The 23,086-nt window shown below is 39.3% G+C and overlaps 1 pseudogene; it reads right to left on the bottom strand.

Annotated features, from left to right (window-relative positions):
• Positions 1-23,086, bottom strand: part of LOC100345315 (centriolar and ciliogenesis-associated protein HYLS1-like) — a 141,254-nt pseudogene that overhangs the window by 73,281 nt on the left and 44,887 nt on the right.

The raw sequence follows: 23,086 nt of genomic DNA, 5'->3' as shown, positions 1-23,086 counted from the left end.
GGCAATCTGGCATAATGAAGTCAGACTGGGTTCTAATTCTGACTACTGCTCACTGATTGTATCTCTTTAGATAAGTCTGTTGCCTTCTCTGAATCATCTGTCATGAACTTCTCCAGAACAGGCATAAGGATCAGGTGAAATTATGCATGTGTAAGTAACAGATTGCTGTTCTAGTTGGCTAGGAAGAAAGGTTATACGGAAACTACTCACTATTTCAGAATAAAGTTGAATAAAATCTCATGGTGCAAAAAAATACCTGAAGCATGGAAAGGGGGACAGCTATAGAAAATTAGGACGAGAATTGGGTTCAGTGATAAATAAATCTTCTGCCTCAATCTTCTCATCATTATTCCTATTACTTGTCTTCTGCCATAATTAAAATGAAAATCATATGCAAGGAAGAGTAAGCGGAAATGGTGGTCCCTGCTTTCCTCCAGGCGACTGCATTTGCGACAGAATGCTGAAAGCTGCTTCATAACTAGACACAGACTGTTAGGAAGACTACATTTTCTGAAATTGATCTCCAAGAGGATTTCCTATGGTCAGAAATGTCCATTGACTAGAGCTGTGAGAGAAGATGTGAATGAATACAGCACACATTTTGATCTGAAGCACAGACGTTAGGCATTAATAAGAAATGAGTGCCGAGTCTCAGTTAAAGATTTTAGAATTGAAAGGACCACATGGGTTTTCTTATCATACGTGCAGTTTTATAGACGATGAAACTGAGCTTTCGGTGGGGAAATGGGCATGTCTAGACTTAGAGGGTAAGCTAGCATCCTGGTTTGTTTGGTTTGCGTATGTTACTATTGTTTGAGTTTCCTTACCACCTTTTTCACACTCAACAGTGTGGGGTTTGTACAATAAATTGCATGGCCATCATTAGTAGTATCATCTACAGCTGCAGGGCCAAGTCTGATGTCTAGATATTGACTCCTCCACTGCCTCTCCCACTACTCCACTATCATCTTTTATTGAGTTAGCAGAAACTTATTCTGTTTTTAAAGTAGGAATTTGAAATTATTTTAAAACAATTTTGGGTTTATTTTGCTCATGTAGATACTGAGAGAGAGATTTCTGTTAACACTCTTAGAGAAACATGACAGATATGATAAACAAGAAGATATTTAGAAATTCACTAGAAGAGAATTTATGGCAAACTTGGTCAAATACCACACTTGTACTACTTTGTTTAGGAAACATGTAAGCACCTATGTGTGCCATAAAGTATATGAACTATCATCAGTCAATGTCTTATTGCATTATTTTTATATTTCCTTTCAACAACTAAGCACATAATTATTGAACACTTACTTTCTAAATATAAGACATTGTGAAAGAATCAAAGAAACGAAAATGGATGATTTTCTAAGGAGTTCCAACAACTTTCAAAGGAATAGTCTCCATTTTCTTAAGCTGTGCATCTTCATTCAGTCAGGTAGCACTACAAAAATTTCTTATTTGTGAGGCAAGAGTAATAGAGAGGGCTCCCATTTGCTGGTTCACCCCCAAAGTGTCCCCAACAGCTAGGGTTGGGTCAGGCCAAAATCAGGAACTTGGAACTCAGTCCAGGTCTCCCACGTGGGTGGCAGAGACCCAGCCACTTTAGCCATCATCTACTGCTTCCCAGGTGCACATTTACAGGAAGCTAGAAGTGGGCACAGAGCTGAGACTTGAACCTGGACACTCCAATATGGTATGTGGCTCTCCAACCCATGAGCCTAATGCTTGCCACTTTGTTACATTAATTTAATGGTAAACATCCCCAGCTTGGATTTTATTTGCACCTGCCACATTTAAGACCACTTAGTATTAGACGTCAGCTACCTGGGAGTTTGGGGAATGTTTGTTTAAGGTAGTGGTTTACTGGTAGGGAAAAGGACAAGAGAATTTCTCAGTACCCTTCAAACCATACCTTCTAACATGTTTCCTCCACAAGCCTAGACTATAGGGTCAGGCAAGCCCTGCCCATGTAAGGAACAAAGAGCCTTGTGTCCTCACTATACAGGGTTGAGGTGCTATGTGACCTTATCCCTGAGAGGTCAGAGGTGTGTCAGAAAGCCTCCCAGCTGGAAAAGTGGAGCTGGGGCTACCCAAGTCTAAGGAGTTTCCAGAAGGACAACTCTAGGCACCAGACTTCTAAAATGAAATAAAATTGACATGAAACAATCTCATTCATGGGTTAAAATAAAGTTTTCGCTTTTACATCTTAGCAACTAGAAACTCATTTTGGGTTTCTGACTGGGTCCATTGCATTCCCCAGGTTTGGCAGAGGGTGTTTGTCTTAGTCTCAGCCAGCACTCAGGCTGCATTTCCTCTCCTCTCTACCAGTCCTCATCTCCCAGATTCATCATGATCCTCACACAGTTTGAAGGTTGCTGGATCTCGCAAGTAAAAATTTAGAAACACAGTTAATGCTAAATTTCAGATAAAAAGATAAACAATCTCTTTTTTTAGCATTTGTTTTGTCCAATATTTGGAGCATATTTATACTAATATTATTTCTAATTTTTAGTGGCTGTCTTGTACTTCACCTGGCAATCTCACCATCATGCATACCCTTTACAAAGTGCCAACATTAGCAGCATTTTAAGCTGGAACTGTCAAATTGGGATCATTAAGGAAAATGTATGATAACACAAAACTTCAAATACTGGCAACATTTGAAATTATTTTTAAAATGTTAAGATGTGCATATGTGTGTATAGATTCTCTCTTTTAGCCCTAAGATGCCTGGGGCATCTGGAAGCCAGTAAATATCTTGAATTAAATGGGAATCCTTTAAAAATAAATTCTGTGTCCCAGTACTCATGTAATACATTTAAGTTTCAACTTGGCATTCCTCCATACTTACAAATAAAAATATTTTTCTTTGATCATGCATATAATTGAAAGGGTGAACATCAAGAACTCCTTTTTCCTTATCTATATGCAATTAACTTTGGATACAGTAGTATAAGTTATGGGAAAACAAACAATAGCAGAATAGTTTACCATCTTAGAAATCTGGGAGACAGATTAGGCTCTAGACTAAGCAAAAACATGCATGCAAGTAGCCATGTGTTTTTCTATCAGAGTTGTTGGTCAAAATTAGCATATACCGGTTGCTCCTCTTCCAGCCCAGCTCTCTGCTGTGGCTCAGGAAGGCAGTGGAGGATGATGCTTGGGCCCTGCACCCGCTTGGGAGACCAGGAGGAAGCACCTGGCTCCTGGCTTTGGATCGGCGCAGCTCCAGCCGTTGCGGCCATTTAGGGGGTGAACCAATGGAAGGAAGATCTTTCTGTCTCTCTCTCTCACTGTCTAACTCTGCCTGTCAAAAAAATAGCATATATATTTATAAAAAACTAAAAAAACCTGATCTCTAGAGAAGGAAAGAGAAATAACTGTTGCCTGAAGGTGGGAGATGAGGAGGATGGAAAGGAGGTTTTATGGAGACATAAGGGAACTTTTAGGAATAGTGACTATATTTACTATCTTCACTGTGTTTGGTTTCATGGGTGGATGCACATTTGAAACCTCATAAAATTATAGTATGAAAATGTGTGGTTTATTATGTCAACTGTATCTAAAAAACTGTAAAAAATTTGAATTGTTAAAAAATAAAAGCACATGATAAGCTCTAGTAGAATTTTAAAGCATTTTCTAGGGTAGTTTTATAAGCTCCATTAAGAAAGGCACATTATTCATTAAACTGACTCAAATTAAGGAGATTTTTTCATGCAAGAAAAAGCTATGTCTTATTTATCTTGGTTGAAAAAAAATTTCAAGTGCTGGCACAAGCCCTGGTACCTAGGAGAAATTCATAGTATATTTTGCATGAATAGTACAATAGATGCAATATAATCTCAAAGTATACCAGAAAGAAGGATAAACTGGATGGAATAGGAAAATGTGTATCAATGTTGTTCAGCTGCCAGTAACAGAATCCCAGCCATAGTGGATACATTTCACAGTTGTTCAATCTTCTGTGCAACTGTAGTTCAGAGATAGACAATCCAAGGCTCTTTCGTGGTTCTCCTAAAGCTTTGGGAATTCAAGATTCTTCTATTTCCCTGCTTCACAATACATGGCTTCTATCCTCCAGGACAATTAATTTTCCCAAAGAACCGTAGAAGGCATAGCTGTTACAACTGACTTCAAGGCCACAGGATGGAGGAGGGCAGCTCTTTTCTGCCAGGACTGTTCCTTGTAAGTGGACTTCTCTGAAGACTCACGTGACATTTTCCCTTTCATTGGCCACATTTCATAGCAAAGGTGGCTGGGAATGTGGATCATATTTCAGATGCAAATGCATGTAATTAAAATCAGGTTTTGGATTACAAAGAATGAGCTTTATGTAGCAACTAGCTGTTCCTACCATAGAAAGCATCAATATGACTTGTGACTACTGTTATTCTTCTTGAAAACATAAAGAGTAATCATTTAGAGTTTATGGAACGTATTTCCACATGCTTCTTTTACCAACTCAGGTCTTTTATTTCACTATAAATATGAGGTCGACAAGAAGCAGATTGAAAAGGAAGTGACTATACTAGAGAAAGTAGCAGCACTGAAGTCCAACTTAAAGATTCATTCTTCTTCTGAGCAAGGAATACAGGTCAAAGGCCATTGCAATAAAAAGATTGCTTGAATTCTTTTTATTTTATTGTATTGCATATTTCTTATGACAAATGGGTTATTGCCTAGGGCTCAGAAATCTTTTGCTATATAGAGATTTTTGTCACAATAGTATTTGTTGTGATGAAATTTGACCTATATTATATTTCTTTATGTCGGCTTCCTAATTTCCCTTAGGGCAGAGGTTTTCAAATTTTTTGATGGGGAAATCCTTTGTTGGAACAAAATCTTGTGGAAGCATACAAATAAAACACAAAATTGATGTGGCTCTAGAAAAAGGATTGTGAGTAGAAGTAACTCTCAAGCTCCATCAGCTCATTCCTTCACTCTCCCGTTCCTACCTACCATTTAAAAAATTATTTATTTCAGAGGCAGACAGACAAAGCTTAAATCTGCTGGTTCAGACCTTACATGCTTACAATGGCCCCTGGCTGGAAGCCAGGGTTGGGTTTGGGAACTGAATGCAGGTCTCTCCTATGGATCTCAGGGACCCAAACACCAAAGTCTCTGAGCCACTCCATCCCAGGGTCTGATTAGCAAGCAGCTCTAGTCAGAAGCTGGTGCGGGGACTCAAACCCAGGCACTCCAATTTGGGATGTGGACATCCTAACTCGCTAGGTCAAACACCCATTTCCCAAACCAGTACTTTTTTTTTTTTTCTCAAGGATTTATTTATTTATTTATTTGAAAAGCAGAGTTACAGAAGGAGAGGTGAGGTGAGACAGGGAGAGAGAGAGAGAGAGAAGAGAGAGAGAATCTTCCATCTACTGGTTTACTTCCTAGATGGCAGCAACATCTAAGACTGGGCCAGGCAGAAGCCAGGGGACAGGAGCTTCATTTGTGTTCCCATGTAGGTGGCGGGGGCCCAAAAACTTCCCAGGCCATTAGAAGGGAGCGGGTCAAAAGTGGAGCAGCTGAGACATAAACCAACACCATAGGAGATGCCTGCTATGCCACAATGCCAGCTTCCCTACCCACTACTTTTGATCATGCATACGGTGTATATGTGGGCCATGGTTTAAGTTCTTGTAACTGATTTATTTTTAGTAAGATTTGCATCCTGTATATTAAAGAATAAGGGACATTTTTTGAAAATATTTTCCCTCATTGGTTCATTTCTTAGCATAGCTAACATCTTTCAGTTTATTCATCAGTTAAGAATTTGAAAATCAACAATAATTTAGTGTGCTTAAGTGGTGGCTTAGCTAGAAAAATACCAGTTAGCCAACTGCTGAGGTTATATTGTTGTAAAATCGTATTAGAACATGGAAATACAGCTCTTCCCTGTACAATAGAAAACACACACATCCATTCTCGGAGAAGAGAAATTACTATGGTCTTCACTCATTTGAGAGACAAGTTTTCAGAACCTGTTGATGGATTATTTTAGTCATTATTTTTGTTTTGCTTTTCTTTGCTTGTCATATTCATAAATACGCTTTGGGAAATTAATAAAAATGATATCTGAAGTTCTTTCATTTAAAAATAAAAGAAATCCTTAATGGAAAAATCCCTGGAAATAGGGTTTTAGGAGAAAGTGCATTTTTCAAATTTCAGTATCGTAAAATAGATACATGCATGTGGTTTTTTTAAAGAAAAAATAAATGATACAGGCATGGATAGTTTTAGAAGTCAATTTGGTATTTTGCTAAAAATAATATATAGGGGCCCACCACCAAAGAAATTCTCATGTTAGCGGAAAGGAATACATAATAATTTTTATTTTTATTGAACAGAAATAACTGTGAAAAGCTGCTGCATATTCAATTAAATCACTCAATTTTTTTGTGTTGTAAAAATACGTAATTCACCATCTAAGAGAGTGGCACTCCAAGGCCCAGGATTGTCCTCCCAGAAGGTCTTTTATTTTGTTATTTTAAAGACAGAGTTACAGAGAAAAATATATATATAGAGAGAGGTCTTCCATTCCACTTCCATTCCCAAATGACTGTAACAGCCAGAACTGAGCTGATCAGAAGCCAGAATCCAGGAGCTTCTTCTGGGTCTCCCACGTGGGTGCAAGGATCCAAGGAGTTGGGCCATCTTCTACTGCTTTTCCAGGCCATAGCAGAGAGTTGGATCGGAAATGGCACAGCCAGGACTGGAATCGGTGCCCATATGGGATGCTGGCATTGCAGGCTGGGGCTTTAATCCACTGCACCATAGCACTGGCCCTTTTATTTAAAGATTTATTCACTTATCTGACTGGCAGAGGGATTAGAGAAAGAGAGAGAGAGAGAGAGATCTTTCATATACTGTTTCATTCCCCAAATATGTTCAACAGTCAGGTCTCGGCCAGGCCTGGGTCAGGAACCCTGAACTCCATCTGGGTTTCCCACATTGATGATAAGGGCCCAAGTGTTTGAACCATTCTTTGTTGCTTTCCCAGGCATGTTAGCTGGGAGCTAAATCAGAAGTGGAACTAATGATCCGATATTGAACGCTGGCATTACAAGTGGTGGCTTAACTGGCTGTACAACATTGGCCCACAGATGTTTTAGAAGCGTGGAGTTAGACTGACTTGGTATTTGGAAGGTGCCGTTGACATTTAATGATGACTGAGTTCTTCAGAATGAGTCATTGCTGATGACTGCAAGACTTGTGGATGCCCCAGTAGATATGCAGTCTGGTGCTCAAATAAACAGAAAGTGGTTTTTGCATGGTTTTAATGTATACTGACTCTAAAAATTAAAGTGAGATTTGGTTTGATTTTGCTCAAAGTTTTATTGAGATTTGCTCGCTGAGTTAAGCAGTGATGTCAGGGAGACAGAGCCATTTGTGCTGCTTCCTGCTCTACAAGGCCTCTCTGTGATGCTCTGAGTGAAGAATCAGAGAACAGGCACAAGCACTCTCTAGGGTAGTCATCTCTGAGTGTCACCAATTGAACTAGAGATTATTTTCTTATGACCTATTTTATCTTTATTTCCCCTTATGTATGATGTTAGTAGTTTATAATTACTATACTGTGGATGTTAGTAGTTTATAATTTCCATGATTTTATTTCAGGATGGTAAAGAGAGTTATAGGAAGTAGACACTGGTTCTGATAAAGTTGAGAACTACCAGCACATGGTTTCTCAACCTTGGCAATATTTTAGGCCATGGCATTCTTTGCTGTGGAGTTCTATCCTGTGCACTGCACGATCTTTCGCAGCATTGCTGGTATCTACTTTCTGGATACCAGTAGCAGCCCCTCACACTCCCATGCTAAGTTTTGATGACCAAAGATGTCTTAGGATATTACAAAAATGAGCCCTGCAGGATGAAAAACCCCTGGTTGAGAACTATTTCAAAAATATAAGATACAATAAAAAATCTAGAATGGTCAGATGTACTCCTTTGCCCAGTCCACCATTGCTTATTGATGAAAAATTTGGTCAAATTCTTTGAACTGTTACCAGTGGGTATTTGAGGAATCTCAACTTCTAAATTTCCTGCAGTAGCCAATCATGACTGTGTTAGCTATTGCTTCTTTCAAACCTTTTGAATATCAGTTTCTGTTTTAGGAGGAAAGGCACTGACTGTGTAAGAACTGAATTCTAGCCCAGTTTTGCCATAACCTGCTTGTGTGATCTTGGGCTCTGGGTCACACTTCATTCGTAAAATGAAAGGTGAGGCTACATAATCCAAGTTTCCCTCAGCTCTGAAAGTCTTCAATTCATTTCTCTCTGACTCACCTTTTTAAAAACCTGTTCCATTGTTGGAAATTCGGTGTGTAATTTGGCAAGAGACAACTCTAAAAAAAATGTATCAGGTGAATTGACACAGGATTTTGAAATAGCCCAACTAATTTAACAAACCAAATTAATTGCTGCTTCATGGAATCCAAATTTGTTTAAAATTTTCTTATTTTAAGAACTCTGCTCAGAAACAGAACAGAAAGTCTCAATGGGATAATGACAAAGGGGTACACCTGAATCTTCCTAGGGACCACAGTGAGCCAATAATTTGGCCATGACCTGGATTGATGAGGGACAGAAAACGTGAAGGCTTAAAATGACAACTGTTACCAATATTGATGATCCTATCTCTAAAAGGCCAAGCCACATGATGACAAATGAAGAAGTCAACAAATCATATAGTGTTTCTTCCACACAACTAAATACTAGGATATTCAGAGATACAGAGAACTTAGAGCCAATTGGCTGAATTTTCACATTTATCTTCCAGTTGTTTTGGCATCAGAAAGATAGAGTTAATTTCATATTGTTAGCAACAGGCACCTCTCTATCTAAGAGGTTTCAACTGTGGATATACCCTATTTTCTTCCTCCTCATGTACACATGGGTTCTGAGAGCACAGTGATTTCAACTGTAAACTAAATACTAAACTGAAAAAGGATTGCAATGCCATTGAAGGGGAAGGAAACTTTAAGCACCCATTATATGTCAGGCATATATTACCTCTTGCAAGTTAAGTACTGTATATCCATTTTATTTTAAGATTTTATTTATTTATTTGAAAGAGTTACAGAGAGCAGGAGAGAGAGAGAGAGAGAGAGAGAGAGAGAGAGAGAGTGTCTTCCATCTGCTGTTTCACTATCCAGATGGTTGCAACAGCCAGCACTGGGCCAGGGAGCTAGGAGCTTTCTCCAGGTCTCTAACATGGGTGGAAGGGGCTCAAACACTTGGGCCATCTTCCTCTGCTTTCCCAGATGCATTAGCTTGGAGCTGGATCAGAAGTGGAGTAGCCAGGATGTGTGCTGGTGCCCATATAGGATGCCGGCCTCTCAGGCAGCAGCTTCACCCATTACTCCACAACTCTGGCCCCTTTAACTCATTTTAAAAATGAAGAAACTGGGTCTATGAGATGACTAGGGAACCCCTATTCTTTTTTCAGGATCCATATTCTTTCTACTGAGTTACCATGACAACCTTAGGTTAACTGAGGGTAGTTCCAGGATTAGAATAGATGTATTTCCCAAATATCACTTCTGAATAAGACTTAGGTGAAGGGAAAGTGGGTAGCTTGAGACTGGTTCTCATTTCCCCTCCCTCTTCTATATTTTCTACCTCCCTGAAGGTTCAACTCTTTTCTACACATCAGTATCCCACACTGCTCTCTAGGTGCTCCTGGACTTCCATAGCACCATGCTCATTCAGAACAATTTTCAGAAAACTCTTAGTCTGTCAAATCTTACCCATCACTAATTCCATCTTTTCTCTTTTGGGTGGTGATGTGTGGTCACAGCTTTGTAGAACCAACTGCCTGATACTGGGTAGTTGATTAGCTATCTAGAGGATCAGATATCTTTTTTTTAAGTTTTATTTTATTTATTTGAAAGGCAGAGTTATAGAGAGAGAGGGAGGGAGGCAGAGGGACACACACACACACACAAAGAGAGAGAAAGAGAGAGAGAGAGAGAGAGAGCCATCTAATACTTATTGAAAGCTTTCTGTGTCCATGACATTGAGCTAAGGTGGAGACAGAGTGTCTTGCTAGTATTTGAAAGGCTTAAGATAACATATTAACAAACCTATGGAACTAAACGTATAGTTTACAGAAGAACACAAAATCAATATATGTCTTAAATACCTATTTGTATTTTTTTTAAAGCCGAGAATTGTTTATATGAGGGATGAGTATTCCAGGTACTAGAGAGTAAGACACATACTTGAAAAGAAAACAGCTTGAACCCCCATGGCCAGTTGTCTGGACAAGGACACTAATACTATATGATGGTTCCAGTAAAATGTGACTATGACTATTGAAGATCAGTCATCTGGGCAAGTTCTACCTTGCCAGTACACAAGTAGGGCAGGTAGTCCTGTTCTGTGGTGATGAGAGAAACATGCTGGGGGAGATGGTACCCAAGTTGAGACTTGGAGGTCGAGGAGAAAGCAAGGCAAAATATGGGGAAGGTGGGGTAACAAAGAAGAAGGGAACTGTACATATAAGGCTCAGGAATAAGAGAGAAGCTGGATGAATGGGGGAGACTGCAGAGTTTGGTATGGTAAGGATTTAGAGTTTAAGGCATGGAAATAGTGGGAGATATGGGTGGAGAGGAAAAGAAATGGTAATTTATGAAAATAGCTGAATTCATGCCAGAGAGCTTAGATGTTGTTTGGGGAGTGGGGCCCCAGTGATGGCTTTTGATTGTAGAGGCAAGTTCAGTGATTATAGTGTAGTAGATATGGTAAAACAAAATAATGTTGCTTTTTCTGGAAAACATTGCAGGCTAACAGAAAGGCCTGGAGCTAATAGGGAGATTATCCTGCAGGTTTTTGACTCAGCTGTGGTAGTGGCTGTGGCATCATGTTCAAATGTGTTCTCTCTCTTTATGAAGCTCTCTGTGGTGAGATTCCTTAGGAAATCGATAAAAAATTTTTGAATAAGAAGTTAGTAAAAGTCATAAAAGACATGAGCTAGAGTAGATATTTTGCAGCTGTTGCTGACTGAAGCCAGAAAGTGAAAATTCTGCAGCTGACACATATCTCCTTATAACTTTTATTGAGCAGACAACCTCCCTTCACCCTAACCACCCCTGTCCAACTCCACGTACTTTTTTTTAATGTGAAAAGAATAAAAGTTTTAAAGTTAAGAAAACATACAAGTTGACCTGGTTATTCTTAACCAGTTTGCAAACTCCCTTTCTATTTGGATGAAAAAATAAAACTTCAGATTAATAAGCTCTTGCCAAATTCCCTGCCTCTCATGTTAGCGAATTCTTTACTAGTTACATTTCCGGCTACCCAGCCATGAGGATAAATTAATACTGGAAGAACTAGGCCTGGCTGTAATTACATTAAGCATTTTTTTGCAGTAAGAAATAAAGTGTGTCATAGTGTACAGATATCCTGAAGGTTATATTAGCTCTGGCCTGCCAAGTTTGGGGCTTGGATCCAACAATAAGAACCATTTGGCCAAAGACACATTCTACTTTTTTGATCATTGCAGATTTAGTCATTAATGTAAGTGATAATGCTGCTGGCTAAGTAAGTGAAGAGTAGAGGTGAGTTGTACAGAGAAGGTTGGAAGAACCTGATTTGACCCTCTTTGCAGACTCCAAGTTTAATATTGTCTCAGGTCTTAAGAAACTAGGCTCCTGCGACCAAGTGAGGATACATTCTCCTGAATAGAACTGTCATCCTGGAGTTTGGAAACAGTCAGATGTCACTCTTCTCCCTAACATCTTTCCAACTTTGTCCCAAGATTCAACTGTTCTACTTTCATCTCAATCATTTCTATGGGGTTATTGTAATTGAAATGACACAGTATTACTTTGACCTGTTTTCATATAATACTTTTGCCTTTTTTTCCTTTTTTACAATGGTTTCACATATTAGGCCTTTCTCTTGACACTGTCCTCAATGCTTTTGTTGCAGTGTGTGCTTAATACTTTGCTAAGGGTATGATGAAAGAAAGTAATGCTCAGAAAGAGAGAATGTGTAGTGCTGGCACAGAGCTACCTTGCAAGCAAATTTTCCCTTCATAATCACATTTATTGCTCTCATAAAATATAACACTATTCTTATTACTTTTGGCAGTCAAAGAAAGCCTCTAATGTACACCTTTCCTACCATACCTCACATACTTAACTATTAAGGGAGTTCTACAGAGAGGGGCGGAAAGACATGGAAAAGGCCAGATTCTTCCATTGGGAGCCAAATGTCTTGGAGTGTGGAAGTTGAGTCTGCACTTAAAGTGGTGTGGGAAAACATAAACCTTTATATCTGAAATGTGACCCAGTGGCCCAGCCAATGTTTTGAAATGGAGTCCACCTTTCAAAACCTTTCCCTAGTTCTTCTTTGAGGAAAAGTAGTTTGAAGCTTACTTTCAAAGCCCCTTAAGTGTAAAAATAAACAAGTGTTCAGTCAATGAGGTCCCTGATGCCTTGCTATATACCACAACACATTTTTGAGTCATAAATCATGGCTCCGACAGGCCTATGATGATGCATTGTGTTAATACATCATAATGACAATACCGATGATGTATTAGTACAATATATCCTGAAAGCCTATCACTTTAGAATTCTGTTTATGGACAGCAAAGGAAGGATTTGAGGGTGGCAAAACTGTGAAAGAGACAGTCATGTGGGAAGGTTCAGGATGACAATTATCTTTTTTTTTTTTAACAAAGTATTAAAAAGGAAAATTAAAAGCTTCCACCTCCCAAGAACTAACACATTCTCTCTCGTGGTAGTCGGGTTATGGATGCAGCTCCTGGAGATGTATACTCTACTAAACTTAGGAACATAAAACTAGAGCTCTGTTCTAGGTGAACTCATTGACCAAAATGTTTTGCTTAAAAATTTGCAACACTTAAGAGTTTGATGAACAGTATAGGAACTGAGGTGCAACTATTTCATTTACTGCAGCAGCAAACTGTATCAAGTGTTAACTCCACTTGGTTGCTAGATCAGAACAGGCAAAGTGCTGTCAGCCTCCTGTTCAAACCAACTCAGCAGGGCTGTTTCCCTTTTCCAAGGGAACATTTGTAGTGACTTGACAACAATGAAAAAAGTTCTTGGGTTTAGCTATGGCCCTGCTCACAAAGTAAATGAATTCTATGGAAGTTATGCCGCCTTCATATTGGGAACAAGTGGGAAAAAAATGCACGCTTTCCCCACTCATATTCATATATCATATCTATCAAATATTCAGTTTGTCTATCAAAGTTGGCCTTGAAAGTCTTCATTTAACTCACCAAAGTTCAGTTTTAAGACGTTCCTCAAGGAGTCCACACTGTGGTACTGCGAGTTAAGCTGCGACCTGCAGTGCCAGCATCCCATTTGGGCATCAGTTTGAGTCCTGGCTGTTACATGTCTAAGCCAGCTCCTGGCTAATGTGCCTGGGAAAGCAGCAGAAGAGGGCCCAAATCCCCTGGAGCCTTGCTACCCACGTGGGATACCTGGATGAAGTTCCTGGCTTTGGCTTGGCACAGCGCTGGCCATTGTGGCCATTTGGAAAATGAATGAGCTGGTGGAAGATCTCTGTCTCTGTATTTTCTTCACTCTCTCTGTAAGTCTACCTTTCAAATAAATTAATTAATTAAAAAAAAGATAATTCTCCAAAAATCAGTCTAAAAGAAAGAAAAAAGGAGGTAAGTAGAGCTATGAAAAGTCATTAAAATTGCAATGAAAATATTGAAGGAGAGTAGAAAACTCAGTTACATTGCTATGTCTTTGATTAGAAGATAGATTGAGACTTTTTTTTTTCTTAAATTTACAGAGAGATGAAGAGAAAGAATATCAATGTCAGTGTCCTGGTTCACTTCTCAAATATTACAATGGCCCATGCCAAAGCTGGGAGCCAAGAACTCAGGTTTCCCATGTACGCAGCAAGAACTCAATAACTCGAGCCATCACCACTGGGTCCCAGGTTCTGCATTAGTGGACACTGGAGTCAGAACTGGGCTGGAGCTGGATATCAAACCCAGGCGCCAGGATTTGGGACATGAGTGTCTTAACTGCTAGGCCAAATGTCCACCCTTGAGATCTATTTTTTGTATTACTGAAAAAAGTGAATAAAAATTCAAATTAGATTACAAAGTGGCTGGTTATTATATATACATACAAATTCAAATAAATCCGTATTTAAGGATAAACAGCATGCTTTTAAAATCACAAATGAATTTACTAAAATACGCAGATTAACATGTTCTTGAAATCAACGAAAGAGCATTTCTTTTCCAAAATATTATGGAATTTAGATTTCTTTAATTAAAATTAAGTATTTGTGTAGCAAAGGTGAGGATTTGACACATATGAAAGTCAGGGCCAGCGTCACGCCTCACTAGGCTAATCCTCTGCCTTGTAGTGCTGGCACACTGGGTTCTAGTCCCGGTCGGGGCACTGGATTCTGTCCCGGTTGCCCCTCTTCCAGGCCAGCTCTCTGCTGTGGCCAGGGAGTGCAGTGGAGGATGGCCCAAGTACTTGGGCCCTGCACCCCATGGGAGACCAGGATAAGTACCTGGCTCCTGCCATCAGATCAGCGTGGTGCACTGGCCGCAGCGCGCCGGCTGTGGCAGCCATTGGAGGGTGAACCAACGGCAAAGGAAGACCTTTCTCTCTGTCTCTCTCTCTCACTGTCCACTCTGCCTGTCAAAAAAAAAAAAAAAAGTCAGGCAGGAGATATGACAAATATTGTTTGTTGGCATTTTTTGTTGTCAAGTATTTTGCCTTACTTGTCATATTTTGTGAGTGCATTCATTGCTGCACATATAATCTACCTCTATAGACTTACATGTAGTTTTTACACATAGTCTATTTACCCATTGACTTGCTATATGGACATGGACAGGCCCTGCCAACACCTTCCATACTATTTCTATAATTCCAATGTGTGGATTCTTGTTGTATGTCTTTTGCTTACGTTGATGTCAGCTGATATAATACCTTTCTGATATCTTGACTTCCTCATTCTCTCCACCTGAAAACTCGAGATTTACAACTATGCTTTTGAAAACATTAATTCAATAAAAATTATTAATAGATGGCATTATAGAGAAAGCCAGTTTTCAGTCTGATAATAAACTTACAAGTACAGCCAGATATTTTGTATCCAGCCAGTTTCTGCCAGTAAGTATGGCAGCCTGAGGCAGGAGGAGCAATTATTACCACCCACTGAGTGCTAGGGGACCACTAGGTAACTGACCAACTCTGCCACTAACTGGCTGTCTTACAGCCTGACAGAGAGAGTGTCTGGAGTGAAGCATTAACTACCAGAGCTCACCAACTGTGGCTCACTCTCGCCTGGGAACGCCCCACTGACCATCACCTTTGGAGGATAGTGCTGTCCAGAAAATGTTAAGGTTGTTATAGAGAATGATGACAAAACCCCAAGGGTCCTGTGGCAAGACTCCAGAACTTTGAAGATCCTCAGTTCTCTGACCAATGGGTTTATGGTAATGTTTGTTGTTCTTGGCCTTGAAGCCCATCTGTCCCACACCCAAAGTGAGCATCTGGAGAAAGTATGATTTCCAAGAACTGCTCCCAGAGGCCATATCTCTCTCTCCATTACCAGGATAAAAATATCTCCAGCTCCTCCAGTGTACCTAGCTAATGAAAAGCTGTCTGATTTACCCCGGCTGGATTATACCAGTGATCTCTAGGTCAGCCTTCCCTTGCCTCTGATTTCTCCCATCAAATCAAGGGCTTAGAATACTTAAACATGTGTATAAAAAGTTCTCCTTGTTGTCATTCCTTCATATTCATAAATCATTTTTATTCTTATAAATCTACAAGGCAGTAATGCATGAGACCCAGGGGAGGGTAGCATGGAAAAACATGGAGAAAAGCTCTCTTGTCCTGCCCAAGGGCCACTAACATCTTAGGACTTGTTTTTTATCACTACAATGAGGATTTGAATTTTATATTTAAAGGATACATTGCTATAACATTAAGTAGGAAAGTGAAAAACTATACTGTCACAGTTATACTTCTAGAAAATAACTCAGAGGGCTACAGATTCTCTAGCAGCTGGTGATATTAACCCTACACTACACAGGGAGATAACAACTCCCACACCCATCAGAAACACAGTCCAAGGTGCTTAGACCCTAAGCAAGGTCCCTATTGCTTTCTCACATCCAGTTTCCCCAAACTATCCAAACCAAAAGTTTGAGTCATAAATTTAGAACATTGTTCATTAGAACATTTCATTGCTACTAACATGGCTACAGCCATTTCCTACTCTCAATATTACATGTTGTAATTCATCACCAAGGTGACAAAATTCTAGTTACATCTTCTGTTTGAGGATATTCAATCTGAAAATTTTGTATGTGAACTCTAAAACAAACTCATGTTTCTATTTTGTCTCCTAAGAAATAGACTCAACCATGAAGTTCCTTTTCTTGGACTATTGTTGAAATATTTCTTTGGTACATTATATAGTGGGGAATGAAAAGAATATTTGTTAAAGCCAGACCACCTTCTCTAGAGGGTCGATACTTGACCTGGAGGCTCTTTTGCCTTGCTGAGGGACTCAGGGTGTTGGCCTCAGACTCTAGGACGTGGAAACTGGAAGGAATATAAGAATGTGAAATCTTTGGAGTAATCTTGAGGGTCAACAGGAAAAGAGGAATGAGAGAAGAAAGAGCCAGGTAGACCATAACAGGCTAGGGGCACAGAATTGAAGGACCAGGTAACTAAAATATCCTCAGGATTGGGGATACTGAGATTTTTATGAACAAGGGCTGCCCCCTTCGGCGGTCTGTGTTGCTGTCATACAAATATCCTCCTGCCCTCTACAGGCCACACCCCAGCTGCTTCAAGGTCTCTTGGGATAACATAATGGTTGAGAGCAGAAGGAAGCAGCTGAGTTTTTCATTTAGGTCCTCTTGTACATGGCAGGCTGAGAATGATGAGATAATCCATAAACTGAACTGATTCAGGAAAAGTAGGAATTTCCATGCAGTTAATCACGAAACTACAATGTCTGAGAATTTGTAGGATTCTCAGTGACATTTTTAGACTTCTACAAAGTATGGAATGTAAAGTTTGAGACAATCTTATCTCAATTTTAAACATCAGGGAGACCCCAGCAGACATATAGGTTCCATTACTGGTGAGGAGTTTTGTTTCACTGGCATTAGAAATCAAGCTAATCTCTTTAGAGCAGACTTTATCTATTTGTGGCAATATTATGTGGAGTGATAAGCCTTGGGATATATTAAAGTGAGTAGTAAATGATTTCATAACTCAGTTTTGTTCAATGTGTCCTAACCTCAAAATCTTGATGCCTAATGAAAGTGTACCCACTCTAAATACACAATAACAGCAAACCCCCTAATCACTACTTTTATTTTCACATCAATTCTAAATTCAGGTGAAACCATGAACTTTGTCTATGTGCATTGAAGAGTGATTTTTTTTTCCTTCAGCATATCTCTGCATTTTGAGTCATTTCCTCTATCCCAACTTCCGTGTAGCAGTTTCTGTTGTCTGCCTTCAGTCCTTGACTATTCTCATGGCCAGCCCTCCTCTCCAAAGAGGAGACTTCGCTTCCTCTTACATCTTCTGTGATCCACAGTGACCTTTGAGGCTGATGCAGGGGCTTTGGGGAACCAGTTCATCAAGGGATGAAGACAGCAAGGGCTGCGGTGAGCTAACAGCTCCTCAAAACTATGGTCCGCCACTGCCTTGGACCAGATTAGTAATGGTGACCTGAAGGTGAAAGGCTCTGTATTCCATTACCAGTCTCCTGAGTAATCTACCTAATTCAGTATCCTTTCATTTAATTGAAACATTATTTTCTCTCTGTTAGCCAGGGCACTCAAGCTGGTGTAGCAGTGTTAATCTTTCAGCTGATTTCCATCTTTGCAGAATTACCTTTCTAGCAATTAGACCCACTGGTATAAATTCGCTTTTCTTCTTCCTAGGGTTCAGCATTAAAATGGAAATCTCCAAGCTCAACGTGTTTTCCTCCAGGCTGACCTAGGGCAGATATTAATTAACAAGGGTGTTGTGAAAAGGTTGAGCTGGAAAAGCCAAGCAGGAGAATTCTTCTCTTGGGATATCTTTGCGGCCGGTAGTTGGACTAAACAGGGCGAGACTTGGTTGAAGAAGAATCACATTTAAAGTCAAGTAAAAGACTGCACTATTAGTGAACTGGGGAGCAAAACAATGGTTATTCTAAATGTATGTTAGTAGTTTCAGGTACTGAAATTTTCTGTATCATTTGTTGAAGTCTAGATGTAGCTCATTTGTGAATGTTCCCGGACAGTCAGGACCACAAAAATGAGTCCTCTCAGCTTGCATGAGACTGAGGGATTCCTGGGACCAGTGAGTTTCTGAGACCAAATCAGGAAAATCCTTGGCAAACCACAGCATATAGATATCCTCTTATGTATAATTTCTGAGGAAAAGGCAGAAGCCACTTGATTTATCACATTTCCTACCTAATGTTAGCAATGAGTAATTTATTTTCACCACTTTATTTTCTTATGTTTTCTGAAACTTAGCATCTAACTTCTATAATAGCTAAGAAATGAACAAGGTCAAGGTCAAGAAGACTGCTAATTGTAAAATGTCATGGCCTTCTCTTAGATCTTGTTGTCTATCTAGCATTGGGCATCACGGAATACCTCTTCTTTCTGAATTTTCTCTTTGTTTGATTTCTGGGGTCATGATTGTTTCTGATTATCCTTCCTTCTAACAACTTCTCTTTCTCCATTGCTTCAATATTCATTGACAAGCCTATTTTCTCTCTGCAGTTACTCCTGAGGGCACTGTTGATTACTTACCTATTGCCTCTCAGTCCTGCACTTTTATGTTGTGCTCTATGCTGCAAACTTTTATTCCATTGAACTCACTTGCCAGCTTGCCTGTTGTTAGGCTCTATCCATACAGACATCAGGTGGCGGTCAGAAAGCACAGAACAATAGAAGCCTAATTCTCCTGACTCCATCAGTACAGTAATCATTCACAATTGCTTGTGGTTTCCATGGCAGCAGAAAGATGGGATAAATTCTACTGTCCAGAAACCTTTGGAGGGTAACACCATTCCAGAAGTTTCAGCCATAGTCAAGGATGGGTCCAGAATTGAACTCTAATAGTTGTTCCAACTGCACAGAAGCCAATGTAGAAACATGTTCCAGTCCAGAGGCATTAAACACTTTCATTCTCTGGCTGTTGGCAATCCTCTCAACTATGACAATTTTCTGTTTAAGCCCTTTTCATATGGTCATAACAAACTCTCTTCACTTAAATTTGAAATACCCAGAGTGGCTGGTGGTTTCCAGCTGGCCTCTGACTAATGTATTCTCAAAAGTCCACTCCTTGGAATTTACCCAAAGGAATTTAAATTGGCAAACAAAATAGCGGTCTGCACCCTAATGTTTATTGCAGTTCAATTCACAATAGCTAAGACCTGGAACCAACCTAAATGCCCATCAACGGTAGACTGGATAAAGAAATTATGGGATATGTACTCTTTAGAATACTATACCGCAGTAAGAAACAACGAAATCCAGTCATTTGCAACAAAATGGAGGAATCTGGAACACATCATGCTGAGTGAAATAAGCCAGTCCCAAAGGGACAAATACCATATGTTCTCCCTGATCGGTGACAACTGACTGAACACCAAAAAGGAAACCTGTTGAAGTGAAATGGACACTATGGGAAACGGTGACTTGATCAGCATAGCCCTGACTGTTAATGAACAACTTAATACATTATCCCTCTTAGTAGTTTTTTTGTCTGTTCTACTTAATATGACTGGTTTAATTCTGTAATTAATACACAGTTATTCTTAAGTGTTAAAAATTAACTGAAATGTGATCCCTGTTAAACATAAGAGTGGGAATAAGAGAGGGAAGAGATGTATAATTTGGGACATGCTCAAGCTGACTTGCCCCAAATGGTAGAGTTAAAAACATACCAGGGGATTCCAATTCAATCCCATCAGGGTGGCATGTACCAATGCCATCTCACTATTCCAAGTGATCAATTTCAGTTCACAATTGATCATAATGAAAGGACTAAGAGTCAAAGGGAGCACATAAACAAGTCTAGTACCTGCTAACACTAACCGATGGAATAAATAAAGGGGAGAGTGATCCAACATGGGAAGTGAGATACTCAGCAGACTCATAGAATGGCAGATGTCCTAAATAGCACTCTGGCCTCAGAATCAGCCCTAAAGGCATTCAGATCTGGCTGAAAAGACCATGAGAGTATTTCAGGCATGGAAAGCCAAGACACTCTGGCAAAAGATCTCTGTGAGTGAGATCCCAGTGGAAAGAACAGGTCTTCAAAGAAGGAGGTACCTTTCTCTGAAGGGAGGAGAGAACCTCCACTTTGACTATGACCTTGTCTAAACAAGATAAGAGTCGGAGAACTCAGAGGGCTTCCATAGCCTTGGAAACTCATGACTGGAGCATAGGGAGATTACTGATGCCATAGACAGGAGTGTCAATTGGTAAAGTCAACAACAGGAGTCACTGTGCACTTACTCCTCATGTAGGATCTCTGTCCTTAATGTGCTGTGCATTGAGATTTAATGCTATAACAAGTACTCAAACAATATCTTTCACTTTGTGTTTCTATGGGGGTGCAAACTGTTGAAATCTTTACTTAATGCATACTAAACTGATCCTCTGTAAAAAAAAAAAAAGAAAAGAAATTATCAACTCCCAACTTGACTCTCACTGGGATTAAACATGACAATAGGTCTGCTCTGATTTCATCATCATTTAAAAAAATCATCTATTATTTTTCACTTTATGTTTCTGTGTGGGAGCAAACTGTTGAAATCCTTACTTAATGTATACTAAGCTGATCTTCTGTATATTAAGATAATCGAAAATGAATCTTGATGTGAATGGAAGGGGAGAGGGAGTGGGAAAGGGGAGGGTTGTGGGTGGGAGGGACGGTATGGGGGGGAAGCCATTGTAATCCATAAATCGTACTTTGGAAATTTATATTCATTAAATAAAAGTTAAAAAAAAATCCCCCCCCCTAAAAAAAAGTTCAAGTCTTAACAATATATATGAGATTCAACCTCAGACCTCCATTAAAAATTATTTAGAACCTACCTTCACAGATACAACACTATCTGTCCTACACTAGTTGCCTCCTATAGATCTTGATCTTCTGTCCTGATAATTAGGAAAGAATTCTAGTGGTGTAGCCATTATTTGTCTAGTTATCACTGATATTTGCTTTTCCCTTGTCCCCAAAGCATGATCACCAAATTTTGTCCTGTTTTTAACTAAATAAAAATAAAATCCAAGATGTTTCATTTGTGTTCCTAGTTTTGACCCCCATTACCTCATGTCTGAACAACAGCAATATCTTTCACACACTATTTTTTTTTAACTTTTATTTAATGAATATAAATTTCCAAAGTACAGTTTATGGATTACAATGGCTTTTTTCCCCCCATAACTTCCCTCCCACCTGCAACCCTCCCCTCTCCCGCTCCCTCTCCCATTCCATTCACATAAAGATTCATTTTCAATTATCTTTATAACAGAAGATCAATTTAGCATATATTAAGTAAAGATTTCATTAGTTTGCGCCCACACAGAAACACAAAGTGTAAAATACTGTTTGAGTACTAGTTATAGCATTAAATCACAATGTACAAAACATTAAGGACAGAGATCTTACATGAAGAATAAGTGCACAGTGACTCCTGTTGTTGACTTAAAAAATTGACACTCTTGTTTATGGCATCAGTAATCTCCCTAGGCTCTAGTCATGAGTTTCCAAGGCTATGGAAGCCTTTTCAGTTCGCCGACTCTGATCTTATTTAGACAAGGTCATAGTCAAAGTGGAAGTTCTCTCCTCCCTTCAGAGAAAGGTACCTCCTTCTTTGATGGCCTGTTCTTTCCACTTGGATCTCACTTGAAGAGATCTTCCATTTAGGTTTTTTTTTTTTCTGCCAGAGTGTCTTGGCTTTCCATGCCTGAAATACTCTCATGGGCTCTTCAGCCAGATCTGAATGCCTTAAGGGCTGATTCTGAGGCCAGAGTGCTGTTTAGGACATCTGCCATTCTACGAGTCTGCTGTGTATCCCGCTTCCCATGTTGGATCGTTCTCTCCCTTTTTTATTCTATCAGTTAGTATTTGCAGACACTAGTCTTGTTTATGTGATCCCTTTGACTCTTAGTCCTATAACTATGATCAATTGTGAACAGAAATTGATTGCTTGGACTGGTGAGATGGCATTGGTACATGCCACCTTGATGGGATTGAATTGGAATCCCCTGGCACGTTTCTAACTCTACCATTTGGGGCAAGTCTGATTAAGCATGTCCCAAAGCACATTATTAATACATACTAATACATGTTATCTTGTAAGGAGTGGCTACTTAGTATGAATTGTTTTATGTATGTGATTTCTCAATAAATTGTCACAACCTAGAATGCTGTCTCCTCTTCTAGATGAAGTCATTGAAATGCATTAAAGCTAACATTCTGAAGGTCCACATGGGTGCTATGTGAAAGAGCCCAGGTCTGAGTGTAGGTCCTTCCAACCCTAAGCCCATGATTTCTCCTTCAGTTATTCCCTTTTTAGTCTCTTTAAATTCAAATTCACTAGTGCATAACCAGTCTGGTTAATATTTGTAAATCTCACTTCTATATAAACCAGTTGATCAACAGTTATGATCCAATCAAATCACTTCAGCATCACTTGTTGAAAATATTATCCTTTCTCTATCGAACTGTCTTTGTATGTTTGTTGAAAGTCAGATGAATCTACTTCTGATCTCTCAATCCTGTTTCAATGATCCATTTGTCTTTGTTGATGTTACTATCACAATCATTGTATTTTTTAATAGATCTTTATGTAAGGCACCAGAAGTCATTCAACTTTTCTTATCTTTTTAAATGTTGTCTAGACTATACATTATGTCATGTGTATTCCTATATGAATTTTAGAATCAGCTTGCCATTTCCCACAACACCCTATTATGATTTAATTTGGATTGTTTTGGTTCTATAGATAAACTTGGATAGAATTAGTCCCTGATAATATTGAATCTTCCAACCTATATACATGTCATAGCTTTCC

Source organism: Oryctolagus cuniculus, chromosome 2 (genome assembly GCF_964237555.1).
Source record: "Oryctolagus cuniculus chromosome 2, mOryCun1.1, whole genome shotgun sequence".
In the NCBI taxonomy this organism is placed as follows: Eukaryota; Metazoa; Chordata; class Mammalia; order Lagomorpha; family Leporidae; genus Oryctolagus; species Oryctolagus cuniculus.
The sequence above is the reverse complement of the archived record's forward strand: the minus strand, read 5'-3'. Positions and strand labels throughout refer to the sequence as shown.